The sequence below is a fragment of the Macrobrachium rosenbergii genome, chromosome 11, assembly GCF_040412425.1.
Source record: "Macrobrachium rosenbergii isolate ZJJX-2024 chromosome 11, ASM4041242v1, whole genome shotgun sequence".
In the NCBI taxonomy this organism is placed as follows: domain Eukaryota; kingdom Metazoa; phylum Arthropoda; class Malacostraca; order Decapoda; family Palaemonidae; genus Macrobrachium; species Macrobrachium rosenbergii.
In genome coordinates, this window is record NC_089751.1 from 49,375,617 (window position 1) to 49,392,489 (window position 16,873).

Consider the following 16,873-nt stretch of genomic DNA (forward strand, 5'->3'; position numbering starts at 1 on the left):
TTAAGCACATCAGCTTTTGAATATATAAAGGATTCTGAATTTCATTTGCATGCATTTCATTAGCTGGCCATGAAGGGAGCTGTCCGGATAAGCCGACTGTGATGCACAAACTTTGCGGCACTGTTGAGCGCTGAAATTTCGTAGCCCGGCCTGAATTTAGATGAAGAAGTCTGCCTGAGAATAAATTCTTTAATAATACTATTCTTTTTCGCAGCATTCCGTGAAAATATTTAAAAGAATTTCCTCGAACTGGCGAGCGAGCAACAAGGCCACCAACAGACGCTATTTCACGTGAAAGCCTAAATGAAGTGGGAGGGCCAATCCTCTGCCTGGGTAATGGACACCTGCATTTATTTTTCAGTTGCACGATCGATTTCCACTTCCCTTCAAGCTGCTGGTGCTCAGTTGTAGCTCCAAATCGACTTCATACCGTATGTTCAAGTGGTGTCTTTCAGTGGTGTTCATTGTCCATTACTAAAATTCCTTCATGTGGTTTAAATTTCCCCAGATAATTCTATTATTTTTTTTCAAAAATGTTTTCGTGATTCCATTATTTTTTTCAAAAGTACTTTTCGTAATTCCATTATTTTTTCACAAATGTTTACGTAATGCCATTCTTTTTCACAATGTTTTCGTAATTCCATTATTTTTTCAGAAATGTTTTTGTAATTCCATTTTTTTTTATGTTTTCGTAATTCCATTGTTTTTAAAAATATTTTCGTAGTTCTATTTCTTTTTTCAAAAATGTTTTCGTAATTCCATCATTTTTTCAACAAAGTTTTCGTAATTCTTTCAAAAACGCTTTCGTAATTCCATTATTTTTTTAATGTTGTAATTCCATTATTTTTTTGTTTTCGTAATTCCATTATTTAAAATTGTTATTTCTGTCGTAATCAAATTGTTTTTTAAAAAATGTTGTCATAATCTTGAAGACTTTCGATTCATTCAACCGTCAAAAATTTAAGAGGTGATTTTAAACGTAATATATAATAAATCATACAGTATATTTATAAGAACAGCCTTATCAAGCCAGAGAAGTTAAGTCCTAAGACCACGGAGTGATTAGTGGTGGTTATAATGCTTAATAACAATATTCAAAACAAAACACTCATAGTAGCACGAGTCTTAAAATGCTGAAAACAAATCCACAATACTGTCATTGTACTTACAAAATCTCGAGGGCTTTGCATTTTCAGTTCTTAAACATATTTGCATAATCGAATAACTGTGGATTTCTTTTTTGTTTCAACGATAATACTAATATTCATAATATGAGAGAGAGAGAGAGAGAGAGAGAGAGAGAGAGAGAGAGAGAGAGAGAGAGAGAGAGAGGACGATCCTATATATACATATATATATATATATATATATATATATATATATATATATATATATATATATATATATATATATATATATATAATTTCAATTCGAGTTAGTTCCAAACACAAACCTCTCTAACACAACTTGTAAGGTCCCAAACTTCAGGACAGTTCTGACAGGGATCCCCGCAGCTGACAACAACGAACATCTGTTTGCTAGGAGCAATGAGTCAGGAGGGAACAAGACCATCTTAATTCAAATCCACGGCAAACAACGACCACAACAACAACAACAATAACAACAACAGCAACGAGAGGAGCAATAAACAGGAAAACAACTAAGAGTTGATCATTCTTCTTGGGCTATAAAATCGGTGACTCAAAATACCACGATAAATTGAGTATTCACATCAAAGTTTTGTTATTATTATTATTTATTATTATTATTATTATTATTATTATTATTATTATCATTCAGGAGATAACTCTATTCATATGGAACAAGTCCACAGGGGCCACTGACTTGAAATTCAAGCTTTCAAAGAATATGGTTTTCATTTGAGAATTTCCAAAGAATATGGTATTCTTTTGAAAGCTTCCAAAGAATATGGTGTTCATTTGAAAGTTTCCAAAGAATATGGTGTTCATCTGAAAGAATTAACAGAAGGCAACTGGAGATACACCAAGTTAAACCAAGGCTTAATAATTCCCAAAAAACTGAGTAAAATGAATTTCAATAACACTGGGATTATCGAATACCGTTTCCTTCTTGGGACCCCTTTGAAACGCCCAGAGGGGTACTACCACTGCGTCCTCGCACCATTCTCCCGAATTTTTGGCACGGCGTCCGAAACGGTTAATTTATGGAGTCGTTTCTCCAGAAGAAACCGATTCCGGATTTTATGGCCGACAATCGTCAAGGTAACAGACCCGCGTCAAACAAAAAGTTTTCTTGTCGTTGAAGAGACGACAATTCCAGGGAGGCAGAATTCTACGGCGACAAAACGAAGCTATTATAGAGAGATGGTAAACAAGATAAGCGTGGACCAACTGACAAACAAGCAAAAAATGCGCCGAAGGTTCTTCGGCGCAATCGAGTTCTCTGTATAGCCGCTACAGCGTACAATCAAGGCCAACGAAAACCGATCTATCTTTCGGTGGTCTCGGTATAATGCTGTATGAACAGCAATCCATGAAACTTTAACCGCGGCCCAGTGGTGTCCTATCCAATATCGTTGCCAGAAGCACGATTATGGTCAACTTCAACCTTAAATAAAATAAAAACTACTGAGGAGGCTAAAGAGCTGCAATTTGGTCTGTTTGATGATTGGAGAGTGGATGATCAACATATTGATTTGCAGCCCTCTAGCCTCAGTAGTTTTTAAGATCTGAGGGCGGACAGAAAAAGTGCGGACGGACAGACAAAGCCGGCACAATAGTTTTCTTTGGTTACAGCAGCGTTATAATCACAAACATCAAAATAATAATTTATGCTTAATACAAGCGGAGTAGCAAATACAAAATTATCTTCTCTGCAGATGACAAAAAATTTATACAAACTCATGATTGGAATTTGTGAAATATCTTAAATAATCTTCACTGTTGCTGCCAAGACCAGTCTCAGGGAGTTATTGAAATAACCGCTGCTCTCTCTCTCTCTCTTTCTCTCTCTCTCTCTCTCTCTCTCTAGGTATACTTAACTTCTCTCTCTCTCTCTCTCTCATACAAAGTGTACTATTCAAATTGCTGATGGGAGTTACTGAAATAACCTCTGCTTTCTCTCTCTCTCTCTCTCTCTCTCTCTCTCTCTCTCTCTCTCTCTCTCTCTCTCTCTCTCTCTCATACACATCAACACATCAAAATGCTGATGGTCTTAAAAATATCGGTCTCAGGGACTTATTGAAATAACCTCTGCAATCTCTCTCTCTCTCTCTCTCTCTCTCTCTCTCTCTGTTACACACACACACACACACACACACACACAAAGTTTACCATCCAAACTGCTGATGGTCTTAAAAAGATCGGTCTCAGGGACTTATTGAAATAACCTCTGCAATCTCTCTCTCTCTCTCTCTCTCTCTCTCTCTCTCTCTCTCTCTCTACACACACACACACACACACACATAAAGTTTACCATCCAAACTGCTGATGGTCTTAACGTACTCTTGCAATGACAATGTCGTGTGATGTACAAAGTTGTCCACCACCGAGACACGCCTCGTGCATACAAATAGTCGGTTTTTACATTTTTCTCATTTTCCCAAGTTCCTCATAAAAGTCCCAGAGGACATATTAAGACCCGGAAAAAGGTCCTGACTCTGAAAGCGCAAGAGGGAGGGGGTTGGGGTTGGTAAAACATGGGGGAGAGGGAGAGAGAAGGGGGGGAGTGATTTCCTACCTGATCCCTTTGAGAAGAAAAGTCTTGACGGCGAAGGAAAGTAAAGGATAGGAAAGTGGGAGGAGGAGGAGGAGGAGGAGGAGGAGGAGGAGGAGGAGGAGGGGGGAGGAGGAGGAGGACCCCCTCTTAAAACCACCCAGGGGTGAAGAAGCACTGGGGGAAAATGAAGTGATTTTTAGATTGGTAATCCAGCTTACGAGATCGACCGGCAGAGATTAGAATAGCAAAAGAGAGTCGCTTCAACAGTCCCAGGATACTTAAGGAAAACTTTACACACAAACACATACACACACAAAGGGAGAGAGAGAGAGAGAGAGAGAGAGAGAGAGAGAGAGAGAGAGAGAGAGAGAGAGAGAGAGATTTCCCTTACGTAACATGAACGTTGTTCGTTAGCTAAGTGTACCTGCTAATAGGTTTTGCCTGATAACGCTATAGTTCTTAATTTGCTAAATCCTAAATTAGCCGAAATCTCCAGAAGGAGGGATTTAACACTGCTTTATAAGATATAATGTAAACACTCAGTAGTAGCGTAGCCACTGTTAACGTTTATGTAAATCAGAAACTTCAGCATAGTATGGCCGGCCCCATCTTACAAAAATAAAAAAACCCACACACAAACACACATCTAAGCAGTGCACCACAACGGTACATCAACATTGCAATGCATATGGTTTACCTACCGAGTCCTGTACTAAATATGCAGCTACTCCTAATTATCAGAGTTTGAAAAAGTACAAACCAGGTACTGACCGGTTTCGACTTTATTTCCAAGCCATTGACGAAGGCCTGATACACATTTTGATAAATCACAATATATATACGACAGAGGCAGTCTTGATGGACATACACAACCGTTTGCGACTACATACCCACCACTGACAGGTATCAAAGGAGGCGTGGCTTCAAAACTCATTAGGGCTAGTGATAGAAATCACAATATATTCTCTAGGGACATCACCGACAAACAGAGGCTACAAATACACCCGACAGGTAGCAGAAACTAAAACATTTCCCTGCAACCAACAAACGAAAGAATAAAATCCGAGCAGCTTTGTTACCCTAATTCACACATTACCGGAATGGAGTCTTAATTACGAACTCTAACCCTCACCAGTTAAGGCAAAAAATAACAGGAAAAAAAAAAACCCCTCCTATGGCAATTTCACCGCATACAGGCCATTACCACCACACGCTGCCGGCAATAGATTTCGCCTCAGGTGCCACGCTGTGGTACCCACTCGGAAAACGCCTCTGGTAAAAGTCACCTAAGAGGATTGCTGCACCTCTCTCTCTCTCTCTCTCTCTCTCTCTCTCTCTCTCTCTCTCTCTCTCTCTCTCTCTCTCTCATAACATTCTTTTTTACTGAAAAAGCATGCGATTGAATCAACGTAACTATTGGCCAGATGGAAATGTAAAAAAAATTACTTAATTATATATATACATATATATGAATGAATTTTATCACATCACCGTGATTTGTAATACACAAACATTGCATATATATATATATATATATATATATATATATATATATATATATATATATATATATATATATATATATATATATATATATATGTCAACGATAAGGGGAAAAATATAATAAGGAGATTTGGACTGCCAGCATTGGTACTCTCTCTCTCTCTCTCTCTCTCTAACACAAACACACACACACAACCACTGCATCAGTTTCACAATACACAATGGGAAACAAAGCCCTACCCCAATAGCATCATTAAAATGGTGCAAAAGGACATTTGGGCGTAAAAATAAAGGAAATCACAGTTGCATTTAAGAGAAAAATGCCTGCAAACAAATGATCACTACACACAGCATAAAGTGCTGCAAGATTTGGGGTGCGTCGTTTTCTCAGAACAGTCATAAAAAAAAAGTGAATAGATTGAGTGTTAGAACTAACATTTGGTAAGATATCTTTTCATGGAATTAATATATATATATATATATATATATATATATATATATATATATATATAGATATATATACATTTATATATTTATATGTAATATAATTTATATAAATGTATATATTTTTGTATTATATACATGAATATATATTCATACATACATGTAGCCTATATACATACATACATACATACATACATACATACATACATACATACATACATACATAAAAATACACATTTCTTTTAAAAAGGACCATAAAAGGAAGTACGAAATTTGAGTAAGTCACTATATTTCGGCCAATACAGACCGGGCCTCGTCTCCATCGAGAGGAGGGCCCATGTTTATTAGCCGAAATGTAGTGGCTTACTCAAATTTCCCTCTTTCTTTCGTGGGACTTTTAAGAGAAATGTGTTGTTTGTATGTATGTATGTATGTATGTATGTATGTATGTATGTATGTATGTATGTATGTATGTATGTATGTATATATGTATATATGTATATATATATACATATACATATATTATATATATATATATATATATATATATATATATATATATACATATATATATATATACATATATGGATGTTCCCCTTTCTCAATATCATCCCCCAATGAATCCTTACCGAAGCAGCTAAAGAGAATTTGCATATACGAACCAGGATCTATTACAATCGATTTACACGTAACGTATAATAGATCTGACTAATCTACTTCACTTCATTTTAAGATTCTTAGCAAATTTCTATCGATTCCACCCACATTTATACTACTCTTTCTTGTTATCTTTACTATTATCTTCTGAATAATAATAATAATAATAATAATAATAATAATAATAATAATAATAATAATAATAATAATAATAATAATAATAACCATTTGACCAAGCGTTTCAAAATTTTGATATCATCTAATTCACACAAGATTACTTCTAATAAATCAAACAAACAAAAAGAGCTCCCAACATTCTTTCTTACATCTACTGCATCTACATAGGTATCTACATCTACATCTACAGTCAATCCTGCGAAAGCAATTTACTCTATTATTTTTGCTCTTACTTTTTCTACACGTGTAGATTAACATTTCCTTTCCTGATTTCGCTCTTAATGGCAGCCACATTAAGAAGAGGTTGCAGAGGCTGGTAAAAATAAATAGACAAAAAAAACAAAGTTTGTAAAATTAATTCCAAAACGACGCTATGGAATGCTGGTAAGAAAATAGACAAAAAAAAAAGTTTGTAAAAGTAATTCCAAAATAACGCTATGGAATACCGGTCGAAAATAAAAACTGGTCCTTCTTTTAGCTGATAAAATGGCTTGCGAGATAACAGATTCATGCGAAAGAAAAAAGTGAATTCTGCATTTAGAAATTGGGAAAGTCTCTCTCTCTCTCTCTCTCTCTCTCTCTCTCTCTCTCTCTCTCTCTCTCTCTCTTGTAGTAGAAACCCTTCGAAATACTCTCTATCTCTCTCTCTCTTCTCCCTCGTAGTAGACGCCCTCCAAAACAACTCTCTCTCTCTCTCTCTCTCTCTCTCTCTCTCTCTCTCGTAGTAGAAACCCTTCAGAAATACTCTCTATCTCTCTCTCTCTTCTCCCTCGTAGTAGACGCCCTCCAAAACAACTCTCTCTCTCTCTCTCTCTCTCTCTCTCTCTCTCTCTCTCTCTCTCTCGTAGTAGAAACCCTTCGAAATACTCTCTCTCTCTCTCTCTCTCTCTCTTAGGAAGATGGATAAAGAATTTTTGCAAAATAGAAAACAGATAGTGATTGCAAACGATGAGAAATCGGATGAAGCTACGGTAATATCCGGTGTACCACAGGGTACGGTGTTAGCTGCATTGCTGTTTGTGATTATGATTGCAGACATAGACAGTAATGTTAAGGACTCAGTAGTAAGAAGTTTCGCAGATGACACAAGAATAAGTAGAGAAATTGCTTGTGATGAAGATAGGAACTCGCTACAAAGAGACCTAAACAAAATATATAAATGGGCAGAGATAAATAGGATGGTATTTAACTCTGATAAATTTGAATCAATGAACTATGGTGATAAAGTAGGAATGCTATATGCATATAAAGGACCTAATAATGAGACAATCACAAACAAGGAAGCAGTTAAAGACCTTGGTGTGATGTTGAATAGGAATATGTTATGCAATGATCAAATAGCAATTCTATTGGCAAAATGCAAAGCAAAAATGGGAATGTTGTTCCGGCACTTCAAAACTAGAAAAGCTGAACACATGATTATCTTTATCTACGTCTCCACTTGAATATTGCAATATAATATCTCTACCCACACTACCAAAAGGATATTGCACAAATAAAGTGTACAAAGGTCATTTACAGCTAGAATAGAAGAAGTTAAGGACCTTGACTACTGGGAAAGACTACAATTCTTAAATTTATATAGTCTTGAAAGGAGAAGAGAACGATACATGGTAATTCAAGCATGGAAACAGATGAAGGAATTACCGAAAACATCATGGAACTAAAATTATCAAAAAGAGCAAGCAGAGGTAGATTAATAGTGCCAAAAAACTATACCAGGAAAATTAAGGAAAGCACACAGGACATTAATCCACCACGCACCAGCATCGATAATGCAGCGTCTATTCAATGCGCTACCAGCTCATCTGAGGAACATAACAGGGTGAGCGTAGATGTGTTTAAGAATAAGCTCGACAAATATCTAAGATGCATCCCAGACCATCAAGACTGGAAGATGCAAAATATACCGGAAGATGCGTTAGCAACTCTCTGGTAGACATCAAAGGTGCCTCACACTGAGGGACCTGGGGCAACCCGAACGAATTGTAAGGTCTGTAAGGTAAGGTCTCGTAGTAGTAGTAGGAGTAGAAACCCTTCGAAATACTCTCTATCTCTCTCTCTCTCTTCTCCCTCGTAGTAGATGCCCTTCAAAACAACCCCTCTCTCTCTCTCTCTCTCTCTCTCTCTCTCTCTCTCTCTCTCTCTCTCTCTCTCTCTCTCAACCCCCTTGTAGTCGAAGCAAAAGTTCATCTCTCCCGGACGGCTCAATCAGAAGGGAGCGTTCCGTTTCACGATGCTACTTCGGCTCTGCTTCCATCTGTTTCCATCACTTCCCCGCAGTTAGGACAAGTTTCTATCAAACCTGAGCCTCCGAATTATTTCATTTTGTATCAAGTCTGCCATTTGCAGGCATTCACCCTTTCCGCTTCACCGAACGTCATCCCTCTTCTGTTATTACTTGAAGTTTCTAAATTAACTGGTTTTGCTATAGGGATTCCATGACACTTGCTGTCACATGTATGTATATATATATATATATATATATATATATATATATATATATATATATATATATATATATATATATAAATATTATATAAATAATATATCATAGAGAGAGAGAGAGAGAGAGAGAGAGAGAGAGAGAGAGAGAGAGATAGAGAGAGAGCTCATACGATTATTATTACCAGAAATATCAAGAAAGATATTAGGATTTCCCAACAAAAGCCCCACCCAGCTCAGAGGAAGGTGGAATCCCGGAGCAAACGCCATTGTTTAAGTTGGAATAGTAAATGGGGGAGAGCAAATAAAAGGAGGAAACAAAGAAAATAAAGAGGGGAGGAAACTGGGTGGAACTGGCCTGAGGTTTTAGGGGCTTGGTGTTAACTAATTTCCTAAATGCCATTTCCATAAGCAAACAAGGAAACTTCGGTCTTGTTGGCGCTTCTGGGTTTCTTTTTTTTTGCGGGGGGTGACAAGAATTAGGGAAGAGAGAGAGAGAGAGAGAGAGAGAGAGAGAGAGAGAGAGAGAGAGAGAGAGAGAGAGAGAGAGAGAGAAAGTTACCAATTCCTTTCCAAGAAGTACAGAGAGAGAGAGAGAGAGAGAGAGAGAGAGAGAGAGAGAGAGAGAGAGAGAGAGAGAGAGAGAGAGAGAGTTACCAATTTCCTTCCAAGAAGTACACACACAGAGAGAGAGAGAGAGAGAGAGAGAGAGAGAGAGAGAGAGAGAGAGTTACCAATTCCTTTCCAAGAATTACACACACACACACACACACACACACAGAGAGAGAGAGAGAGAGAGAGAGAGAGAGAGAGAGAGAGAGAGAGAGAGAAACTTGCCAATTCCTTTCCGAGAATTAGAGAGAGAGAGAGAGAGAGAGAGAGAGAGAGAGAGAGAGAGAGAGAGAGAGAGAGAGTGCACGTAAATGTATGTAGAGTGCTGCACGGAAACTGGATCATGAATTTCGCCCACACATACATACATGGAGAGGTGAGGGAGAAAGATATGGTGGCTGGTGGCTTGACAGCAGAGAGACAGAGAGAGAGAGAGAGAGAGAGAGAGAGAGAGAGAGAGAGAGAGAATCGACGCCACGGAAATGGGCACTGACTAGGGGCGGCAAGTTGTATTCAGAGTCTGGAAACACCCGAGTCGATACTGCTACAGACACCAGCTGCCGTCAGTCTTTTCGAATGGAACTAATGCGAGGGCTACTACAAAATGACCGACTTAGGAGAGAGAGAGAGAGAGAGAGAGAGAGAGAGAGAGAGAGAGAGAGAGAGAGAGAGAGAGAGAGAGGGGGGGGGAGAAGCTGTCTGCTGCCAATCGATGCCTGAGAACACGTTCTAACGAGTTCTATTCAACAGGAGTGTGCTGAATTTTGAGATCAGGATTTTCTCACCTGTAAAGACGCATTCACACACACGTATTAAAAGGAAAGGATCTCTCTCCCTCCCCCAACGCTGCGAGAGGTTCCAAAATTACGAGGTTAGAAATATGGTGGGGTGGTTTTAAAACTCAATGCCAACAGCAGAAAAATATACTGTATTATATATGAAACAAGTAAAACATGCGGCGAAGTTTCTTTGGCGCAATCGAGTTTTCTGTACAGCCACCGAAAATAGATCTATCCTTCGGTGGTCTCGATATAATGCTGTAAGAGCCGCGGCCCTTAAAACTCTCAGCCGACCGTGGTGACCTGTGTTGTTACGTTGCCAAAAGCATGATTATGACTAACTTTAACCTTAAAAATAAAATAAAAACTACTGAGGCTAGATGGCTGCAATTTGGTATGTTTGATGACTGGAGGGTGGATGATCCACATACCAATTTGCAGCCTTCTAGCCTCAATAGTCTTTAAGATCTGAGGCCGGACAGAAAAAGTGCGGACAGAAAAAAGTGCGGACGGACAGGCAACTTCTCGTTCTCTGGTAAATGGGGCATCCTCTTGGGTTCAATAACAAATGAGCCAAGTAGCAGACATTCAAATTGGGTTAATATTACACATTTAAGCAAACTGAATACTATCTCTTGCTTGAAAAAGTTTCTACCGAAATAAAACTTAACCCTTTTTTAACCACATTCAAATATAACTTCAACACATTCTCAACCATATTCAAACGAAACGTCATCTTTTTTCAACCACATTCAAAAAATAACATAACCTTTTCTAAACCACATTCAAATAAAACTTATATAACCCTCTTTCAACCACATTAAATAAAACAACCCTTTTTCAATCACATTCAAATAAAATTTAACCCTTTTCAATCACATCCCAATAAAACTTAAGAACTTTTTCAACCACATTCAAATAAAACTTAACCATTTTTCAACCACACTCCAATAAAGCTTAACCGTTCTTCAACCACATTTAAATAAAACTTAACCCTTTTTCAACCACACTCCAATAAAATTTAACCCTTTTTCAACCACATTCAAATAAAACTTAACTCTTTTTCAACCACATTTAAATAAAACTTAACCCTTTTTCAACCACACTCCAATAAAACTTAACCCTTTTTCGACCACATTCAAATAAAACTTAACTCTTTTTCAACCACATTCAAATAAAACTTAACCCTTTTTCAACCACATTCAAATAAAACTTAACCCTTTTTCAACCACATACCAATAAAACTTAACCCTTTTTCAACCACATTCAATTAAGCTGAACAAGACAAGAGCTAAACGCGCACTTCTCGGCGCAGATATTAAAAGAGAGAGAGAGAGAGAGAGAGAGAGAGAGAGAGAGAGAGAGAGAGAGAGAGAGAGAGAGAGAGAACTGACCTAATTAATCATTCTTTAAGCAAAAAGACCAGAAAAAACTTTTTTCCTTTATAAAGTTTAAATTGATCCTAACGGAGCATGACATCGGGAGATGGCGGATAAGTGCCGGCCAGTCTCCTCCTATCAAGATGACCTGCATGAAAAACCCAGAATGAGTTAAAAAAAAAATGTAAAACTTTTTCACAAGTATGGAAAAGTTAAACAAGTCAATGGAAGTCATTCGTAATTGATTGAATCATCGAAGTTATGGTACGTTTACACACACAAACAATATTTATATATATAATATAAATTATATAAACACACACACATATATGTATACGGAATCACGAAACTATGGAACGTGATGAATATATAAATAAAGACAAAATCCACGAAGGAAAGAGAAACACTGGAGTACAGCGAGGCCTTTCGACTGTCATCCTTTACTTAGCTGCTAGGTAAAGGACGACAGTCGAAAGGCAGCACTCGAGTCTTTTGAAAGTGTGATTTTGTTTTATATATATATATATATATATATATATATATATATATATATATATATATATATATATATATATATATATATATATATATATATATATATATATATATATATATATATATATATATATATATATATAGATAGATATAGGCCCATACATCGTATTCACTACCTTGCTAATCAAGCCATTTTGTAAAAATATTCACGCACTCAACGAAGCTACAAAACAGCGCCAGTTACCGCATAGTAAATATCACGGCCATGTTAAATAAAATCCTTACTAAAAGCAGCAACATTCAAGGAGCCAAATCACGCATGCGCCGTTACCTGAAGACTAACTGGATGAAGAAGGCCAGAGAACGGAATTTCACAAGGAACCAACTAGGCGGCCTCCGTTACTTGCGTAATCTGCCATAAGTTTTACAATCAAATGCAAGAGAGAGAGAGAGAGAGAGAGAGAGAGAGAGAGAGAGAGAGAGAGAGAGAATGAATAGTGTTGTATAACAGATAGATAACCAACCCAGAGAGAGAGAGAGAGAGAGAGAGAGAGAGAGAATGGTTTTGTATAACAGACAGATAACCAACCCAGAGAGAGAGAAAATGGTATTGTATAAAAGACAGATAACCAACCCAGAGAGAGAGAGAGAGAGAGAGAGAGAGAGAGAGAATGGTGTTGTATAACAGATAGATAACCAACCCAGAGAAAGAGAGAGAAAGAGAGATAGAGAGAGAGAGAGAGAGAGAGAGTATGGTATTGAATAACAGATAGATAACCAACCCAGAGAGAGAGAGAGAGAGAGAGAGAGAGAGAGAGAGAGAGAGAGAGAGAGAGAGAGAGAGAAATTCAGCAGTTTCTTTTAACGGAGTGTCCCTACTGCGAGTGATGTAAACATCTGTTGTAAACATCATAAACATCATTAGCTCACTGCCAAAAGACATGAAAACATAAAGATGATTTGTTGATACCTTCTCTCTCTCTCTCTCTCTCTCTCTCTCTCTCTCTCTCTCTCTCTCTCTCTCAGCAAAAATTTCACGTGCACGTAATAGGGCCTGAATGGCGTGATTGCACGCAAACATGAAACTGAGTAATGGCCCTGAACACGCCTCATGTAACATTGCAGAACTGCAGAACAAAAACATGGCAACCGATAATGAATTAATATTCGTTACGAGAAACAATGTAAAAAATAACGCAAAACTGACTGCCATCTCGTACTTTAAAAACGCAACTGCAAACTCAAGAGCCTTCACGAACAGATTTATTATCCCGAGGCAAATGTTAATCAACGTAGACTTGAGTGGAAAAGTTTGATGGCAACTTTTCAGTTTTAAGAGCAATTGAATCGACCGGTGGCCCTCATCAATAACTCTAATCAACTACTCCTCGCCAAGGACTCCTAATAATCCTTCGGGAGCAGACACTGAAGGAACCATTTAACAGGTGAGGAAACGACGTGGAGGGTGAACAAGCCAGGCTTAATGGACTTGGTTTAGTTATTATTATTATTTTTATTATTAAAAAATACTCATAGTAGCATGAGTCTTAAAATGGAGAAGCAAATCCACAGCTATATATATATGTACATATATTTACAGATAACTCAGTATAGATAGCTTTCGGGAACTTGTACGGTTCTCATTTTCAATTGAAAAGGGGAACCGAACAGGGGCCACTGACTTGGCATTCAAGCTTCCAAAGAATATGGTGTTCACCAGAAAGAAGTAATAGAAGGGAATGGGAGATGCAGCGGGTGTAACACTGGCTTCATTTACTGGCTTCATGATCCACTGTGTCTCGCACCAAACTGCTATGGATGCTTGCACGTTTCAGCAAGGCACTTAACATAGCAGGGGGTTCAACCTGCCCCAAAATAAACCTCGAGTCCCGGAATGGAGATTCACTGACGAGCATATATCGAAGAACTCTGGAAATTGTAAACGACAAAATCTCTTAAATCCCTGAATTGTAAAGGAATATGGAAATCAGACGAGGCATAAGTATAACCTCATTTAAATGCGCATGCATTCGCTTAGAACAAGCCTAAAGAGAATAACAAGTGAATAATGAATAAAAAGAGAAGAACAAAAAAAACCAAAATTTATTTTAATAGACAGCAACACATGTCAAAAAGACATTAACAATTTTATTAAGTACACTTTTAGCATCTTATTAAGTAGTCTATAAAAGCCAAGCACTGGAAATGTAGAGATTTGAAGCGAGTCAGTTTTTATGTCAAGAACAAAGATTTTTTTATAAAGTGTAAAAAAAAAAAAAAATAAAATAAAATAAACCTGCTGGAAAATACCTGAATTTGCACAGCCATAATTAATTGAAACAAAACAGAATTACTCGCGAAATTCAAATGTTCTTTCTCTGTAAAATTGGAATCCACGAAAGCACAAAGCCTATTGACATTACCGCCGCTCTTTTGTGCGAAAAGCAAGAGACATCCGGATGATTTCAACATTTTCCTACATTCGTCATTTATGTTGCGTTTTGCACGTGCCGAGGTAAGATGCATATGTGCATTTTTTACTTTTATTATTGAAGAATCAAAGGTATCTTTGTGCACAAGTTAATTTTTAAAGGCGAGAAAAAAAGTCAAAATGACATCAAGGAAATCTTTTTTAATACAGAGGACTTATCAGATGTAGCTTTGTGCATAACCTTAACTCTTAAGGACGAGAAAAAAGTCAAATAAAATGGCATCGTGAAAATCTGTTTTATTATAGAAGACTTATCAAAGGTATCTTTGTGCACAACGTTAATTTTTAAAGGCAAGAAAAAAGAAGTCAAATAAAACGGTATTCTGGCAATATTATTTTATTATAGAAGATATATCAGAGGTATCTTTGCGCACAAAGTTAGTTTTTAAAGTCGAAAAAAAGTCAAATAAAATGACATTCTGAAAATTTCTTTTATTGGGGAATACTTACTAAAGGTATCCTCTATGCGTAACGTTAACTCTTAAGGACGAGAAAAGGGTCAAATAGAATGATAACGCGAAAATCTTATTTTTTTATAGGAGACTCATCAGAGGTATCTTTGTGCATAACGTTAACTCTTGAGGGCCGGACAAAACAAAAATAAACGTAATGAAATGTAATTGCGCTTGTCAGTACATAAAGGTAACACGAAAGAAAATACAATGCCGTAATTCAATCCTAACTATATCTAGCGACACCCTCCCCCCCACCAACCACCAAAAATAATAACTGTGACAATTACAATAGCATCAATTGTTCCCATGTATGTCTTTTTCACACTCCTCTCCTCACCCTCTCACCCTCCCCCCCCAAAACCTCTCAGCAGACTAGAAATCACCCGGAAGAGCCAGTTCTCCCTTCATTTCCCTTCTTTTCCCTTTTCCTCATTTCTTTCCGATTCTCCCTTCCGTTCCCTTTTCCCAACAATCATTTTTAAACGTTTCAGGATCTCTCTCTCTCTCTCTCTCTCTCTCTCTCTCTCTCTCTCTCTCTCTCTCTCTCTCTCTCTCTCTCTCTCGGATCGACAGTTACCTGCCTAGAGTAAGTTAACAAAGTGGCCAAAAAAAAAAGAAAAAAATTAAATGAACTAAATTTCTATAATAAAAAAAAATGAGCCATCGGGGGTTTAACCCGACAAAACAAGCTGTGCATTTTTGATATTCCAACTGTTAGAGCTAAATATTAATATAAAATATTTTTAGTAGTCCAGTAATGTATTGGCAAAAGGTAAAACCGTGGCTTCCTCTATATAACGAAACACAAGTTCAATTTTTTTTATACATATATACAGCAGTACTTCCTACTGTAATTCTTTTTTATACACATACACATCTGTACTTCCTACTGTAATTCTTTTTTATACACATACACATCTGTACTTCCTACTGTAATTCTTTTTTATACACATACACATCTGTACTTCCTACTGTAATTCTTTTTTATACATATATACATCAGTATTTCCTACTTTAATTCTTTTTATACATACATATATACCGTTCATCAGTACTTCCTGCTGTAATTCTTTATATATATATACATATATATATATATATATATATATATATATATATATATATATATATATATATATATATATATATATATATATATATATATCAGTACTTCCTACCCCACCAGACCGTTGAACTTTCCGCTTCAGCGCTGGTGTCTACCTTTGACCTTCTACCAAAAAAAAAGGCCAGTGACACAGAGTCAATTTCCGAACGAGGTCGCCTAGGTCCCTAAGGAATACAAACTACTAAACAAAAAAAAACAAAAAAGGCATTTCCATTCCTAGGGACTATGTAAAGCAAATGCAGCTTCCCTTTCTTCGCTGCTAGTTTAACATCTTTCACTTCACAGAAATGAACTAAATGTTCACGGGAACTGACAACTTTCAATCATTTCTCACGTGATGGAGATGGTTGCTAATGAGAGAAAGCTATATTCAAAAAGTCCGCTTGACAATACTGGTCATAAAGGAAGTATGAGCTAGGTCACTGTCAAAACCCTTCCCGTGTGTGTATGAGAGAGAGAGAGAGAGAGAGAGAGAGAGAGAGAGAGAGAGAGAGAGAGAGATCAGGGTGGGCAACGACAATGATCCAATTGTCAGGTTGGGCCATGAGAGAAAGCTCTCTAAGTATCAGGTTGGACAAGGAGTGAAAGCCTGTATAAGGTCGGGCAATGGT

General features: G+C 37.2%; 1 protein-coding gene across 4 annotated transcripts in view; it reads right to left on the reverse strand.

Moving 5' to 3' along the window:
* The window catches only part of LOC136843436 (neuronal calcium sensor 2), a 988,260-nt gene that overhangs the window by 346,741 nt on the left and 624,646 nt on the right, over positions 1–16,873 (reverse strand). The window lies entirely within an intron of this gene.